This window comes from Pinus tabuliformis, chromosome Q (genome assembly GCF_031772625.1).
Source record: "Pinus tabuliformis cultivar Carrire ecotype Pingquan chromosome Q, CPIR1, whole genome shotgun sequence".
NCBI classification, from domain to species: domain Eukaryota; kingdom Viridiplantae; phylum Streptophyta; class Pinopsida; order Pinales; family Pinaceae; genus Pinus; species Pinus tabuliformis.
Genome location: NC_142296.1, coordinates 255765538 through 255771301, shown reverse-complemented (window position 1 = coordinate 255771301; position 5764 = coordinate 255765538).

Sequence of the window (5764 nt, the reverse complement as noted above, 5' to 3'; positions counted from 1 at the left end):
TGTTAGATGATATAAAGCTTAAATTTTGTAGAAAATAACGACTCTGTGAGTTCGCAGTTCTGAGCTTTAAATTTTCTATATGTGATATCAGCATTATCTAGTACCCATTTAACCACGTCCGTGTATGGAAGAATTTTGGGCCTCGCCGCTATCCTGTGTAAGAATGAACATGCTAGATTTGTAATAGATGCCTCAGAAGACCCGTGTGAGCCTGCAGTAGTTGTTACCTGCATTACCTTGGGATCTTCTTCCTCAAGTAAACTATACATGCCTTCCCAAGTAGTAATACCAGCATCTTTGTTACAGGTGGTGTTTGTGTACAAGGGCGTCATTTCTTTATCTTCAGAACTGGGAGCTTTACCCTTCTTTCCCATAATATCTTGAACTTTGCTTTGTATACTTCTCTGCTCTTCGCTCCTGCAGTTTACGAACGAGGTAAGAATAATGATAAGAAGAAAGGTGACGGGAAAGCTTTAAATGTGAAAAACATATAAAATATACCACCTTACGTGAAATGGTTCCTCGATCAGATCAAAAGCATATTTCATTAATGATTTCCAACTAACTCATTGATTAACATTAACGCGCATAACTGAGCATCGATTTATGGAAAAAATTTCTCGAACAACGAGCCCTGAAGATCTGCGATAAGGCGATTTTGCGATTTGCTTCGCAATATCGCAGATCGCAGTATCGCAGATCGCAATATCGCAATATCGCAGATCGCAGTTCCTTTACGTGTGGCAATTATCCGTCAATTTGTTTTCTGCAGAATGCGATTCGCCAGATGCGCCATCGTATATCAGCGTTTTAAGGCATTTTAGCGTAAGTGATGGTTAAGGCATGCGATGTGATGAGGGTTTTTTGATGCGTGATTTCGCATCGCAATTTCGCATTTTTAGAATTCCGCTTGTAGGAAGGTATCCATTACCCTTTTTGCGATGCGATCCATTTTAAGGAATGATTTTTATTCTAACTTATCATAAAACTTAAGTCTTTTTATATTTTTGAGGGTATTCTCCTAAGTTTATGATAGTAAGTTTTATTGAAAAAGGAAATACAAGCCTTAATCGATTTTTTAAATTTTTGAATAAGGGTCCCCACTTATTTAGTATTAGTGATAAAACTAAATAAGAAGGGGGGTTGTTGCTGGCCACAACAATTGGCGATTCACTTGGAAGAACCAGTTATCTCTACTTTTCTTTTGAATTTTCTCAACTTCCAAAACAGAAACTTTTTTTAGAAAATCAAACTTTATTATAGAAAGATAAAATACATTATTCTTTTCAGCCATCAATGATAGTTTGTTTCTTCTATGTCAACTTTGTTTATTTACTTCCTAGAGCTAGTCATTGTATCTATATCAGTCATTACTTAGTTTATAGAGATAAAAACAAAGGCTTCTCTGTAAATCAGTTTTAAATATGCTCATTTGTCGTAGGTAGAGTCTCTGCTGCCAACAGGCGTTCATAGCCTCGACAGGGTTACCTGTTACCCATCAATGATCCTGTATCCTACTTGGAGAAATGTACAATTTTCAAAGAGAAATCCATATCTACACTTATTTCTTTCATTTTCTTTTAATCCTTAAAGAACAATGCCTTCGTTTGATAGCCAAATTATGACAGTGCCACTCACTTGATTTATAGCTTTGCTGAACAAGCTGGCTCGTGATGAGACCCCTTGTCTTTTGATTACAACAATCTTAAGTCATTGCCTTGTTATGGTATGCAGTTTTGGAAAAGTCAGCAAGCTATAATATCTATGATCATGATAAGTCAGCTCGTGATGAGACCTCTTATTCTTTAAGTTTAAAGTGTATCACTGGATTATTCCTTGAAGCTTGTGATTTCCTAGGTGGGGAGGAAGTCATTATTTTCTTAAGAATAGCTCTGGATGACAATGGTAGAGTTTTTGGAAAGATATTTTCTACAGAGAATCTTTGTTTTTTTATTGATACCTTTCATTTAACTGATATGAAACAAATTCCCACTAAAGGTCGTTTTTTATCAAAACTTACAAGGTTGGAACTAGTATCATATTCAGGCTTATAGCTCTTTGACTGTATCTTTCAATAATAATGACCAACTTTCTAAATTATTTCTATTTATACAAGCAAAAAAACAAAATCTAAAAGAAATACTTGTCCTTTTCATGAATTCCAAATGTAACCATTTACAACCGGTTTTATTATGAAAATAAAGGAAAAAACTAATCTAAAAAAATAGAAGAATGATCTCCTAGGGAAAGTATTTTTTGAGTATCTGCCCGTTAACAGGCAAAGATTCTCTTTTTCCTGTTAAATCCTGTAACATAAAGGTAGATGGGCCTATGATTTCTGCGATTTGGAAAGGGCCAAGCCACATTCGTTGAAACTTCGTATGTTTTCCCTTTTCCTCATGAGCCTTGTCCCATTTTAAAACTAGATCCCCTATCTGAAAGTCTTTTCTGGACATCTTGTTTGAGTCAAAAGAAGATTTTACTAATGCTTGGTGATGAGCATGAGTTATTTTAGCCTGTTCTCTTTGCTTTTCTAGCTTAAGGATTTGTAGCTACCTTAGTTGTAAGGAAGAAGTTGGTGTTTCATCAATATATTGAACTAAGGCCAAAGAGGGAATTGCTAGATGAGTTGGAAGAACCACTTCTTTCCCATAAACAAAATTAAAGGGAGAAGTGCCAATAAAGGCTTTTTTCGTTATTTTGTCTGCCCATAAAGGATATATTAAAGACTTGTGCCAATTCTTATGATTCTAGTCAATGGTTCGCTGAATGATTCTGATTAAGTTTTTATTTGTAGATTCAGCTAACCCATTCCCCTGTGGGTAATAATTGGCAGAGTATTTAAGCTTAAAACCTCTTTTGAGTGCAAATTTAGTCATAGCATTGCCAGAAAAATATGATGCATTATCAAACATTAAAGCAGAAGGTAAACCAAACCTGGTGATTATGAATTGATCTATGAAATCAATGATGTGTTCGGCATTAGCTGTCTTGAGAGGAATTGCTTCTACCCATTTAGTAAAATAATCTGTAGCTGTAAGGATATACCTATGCTATTTAGAAGAGTGAGGAACGATCTCACCTATTATATCCAATCCCCATTGATCAAAAGGCTATTCAATGTTGACTAGCTGCAAAGGTAATGATGGCTTCTTTTGTCTCCCAGCAGCAGTTTGACAAACTTGACATTTCCTTACGTAGCTATGCGCGTCTTTGAATAGTGTGGGCCAATAATAGCCTGTGCGGAGGATTTTATGTGCAGTAGCATCTCCAGCATAATGTCCACCTGCTAGTCCATCGTGGAGTTCCTGCAACACCTTTTCAGCTTCAGATTTCTCGAGACATCTAAGGAGAACAGAATCATAATTCATTCTAAAAAGTACATCGTTCATGAGATGATATTGCTTAGCCTTCAACCTTAAAGCTATTTTCTTTGTATAATCGAGGTTTGAAGGGGCATATCCATTCTTTAGATAAAATATGATATCAGCGTAATCATTTAGGCTTACCTCATACATTTCTATCTCTGTAGATGGTATTTCAGAAATAAGCAATGCTCCAGCCAACATTTTGCAAAAGCCTTGACCTTTAACAATATTTTCTGGTTTAATCTCAACGTCATATTCTTGTAATGCGGTAACCCAATTGGCTCTTTTCTCACGCACATCTTTCTGTACTAAAAGATTTCTTACCATTGGAAACGATACTGTGATCTTTGTGTGGGTTTTAAGCAGAAAGGGTATGAAATATTTTATCTCTTTGAAAACAGCATATGTTTGTTTCTCTACGTCTGAATAATTTAACTCAGCCCCTTGTAGATTTGAACTGAAAAAAGCAATTGGGGCTTCTGCTTTGTCTTGATTTGCTTGAGTGAGTATCGCAGCATATGATCTATCAGATGCAAATGTATATAAAATAAAAGGATCGGAAAAATTGGGAGTTGCTAATGATGGAGCGTTAACAATCGCTTGTTTGATCAAATTAAATGCTTCATATTCATCTTGGCCCCATTTGAAGATTGAGTTCTTTTTAATCATTGCTTGTAAAGGAGATACGATTCTTGAAAAATCTGGAACAAATCTCTTTACAAAGTTAATCTGGCCAAGGAAAGATTGCGTATCTTTCTTCTTGTGAGGCAAAGGTATTTCGGAAATCTCCTTGATTCTGTTAGGATCAATATGGATTCCAGATTTTGACACTATGAATCCAAGAATTTTTCCTTCACTTAATGCAAAAAAGGACTTTTTTGGGTTAAGTGAAATTCCATACCTTTGACACTGTTGGAAGATATTTTTTAAATCTCTGATATGATTGCCTCACTTCTTGAAATATACAGTTATATCATCTAGGTAGATTAGTACCGATTTGTTTACTAATCCCTTAAATGCGATGTCCATGGCTCTTTGGAATGTGGCACCAACATTGATCAGACCAAATGGCATCTTTTGATAGGCATAAGTACCCCATTCGGTTCTGAATGTGGTTTTTAATTGAGCATCGGGATGGACCAAAACTTGGTTATAGCTAGAGAAACCATCCAAGAAGGACATTAATTCTGATCCTGCAACTGCCTGCTATATTTGCTCCATAGGAGGCAAAGGCAAATTATCTTTTTGGCAGGCTTTGTTAAGATTTCGAAAGTCAATGCAAATTCTAATGTCTCCGTTCTTTTTTCTAACGGGAACCATATTGTAAACCCATTGAGAATGTCGTACGGGAAAAATGATTTTGGCTTTCAATAACTTATTAAGCTCGGATTTGATCTGATTTTCTAGATTAGGATGAATCTTTCTCAGCTTCTGCTGGACAGGTTTTTCATCGTTTATCATTGGGATAGTTTGTTGGATGATAGAATTGTTGTAAGTCTTAAGTTCATCGTAGTTTTAAGAAAAGACACTTTTGTATTGTTTCAAGAGACGAACATACGCTAATTTTTCTTCAGGAGCTAGGCCAAGGCCTAGGCTGATATTCTGTGGCTTGGTATCAGTTCCTAGATTTACTAATTCATATTTCAAAGTTGAACTTTGAAGCTTTGAATTGGTATATCTTTTGAATCGATCTTTCAATCATATAGATCTTCTAATTTGACTACTGATTTTGGCATAGCATTATTAGTGCTATCTTGTTGCAATTGTCTGTCATGTTGCTCCTCATCAATTATCTGATTGGTGTATGATCCCTCAGAGGTGAGGAAGCCCACAATATCAAGATCATCATTGAAAATTCTCCAATTTGTAATGTTATCAGGAATCGAGGGTCTAAAGATTAATTCGATTGAAAATCTCTCGAGGCTAAAGTCTTCTGAGGGAATAAGCTTGGAAGCTACATTTACCGAGAGATCAGCACTAGCATTTTGGAGTCTAGGAATTGACGAAATAATAAATGCTATAAAATGTTCAGTCATACCTTGTACTAAAGATTGGTAATGCTTTAAATGACCTGATAGAAAATGTATAGTATTCCGTACCTGTCTGATAAAAATTTCGGAATATCCAAAGACTTGTAGATATTTGATGTCTAATCCGATTGCTTTGTATAATCCTTGGACTAAAGCCTCGTATTCTGCAGTATTATTGGTGCAATCGAACTCGAGTCTACAAGTTAGCATAGTTTTGTTTCCCTTTGGACTAATTAATACACATCCTACTCCTGCTCCTTCATTAGACTTAGAACCGTCAAAAAATAACTTCCAAAATAAAGATTTATTTACAGGGTTATCTATAAAATTAATACATCTAGAACTATCTGTTTGAGAAAAAATTTC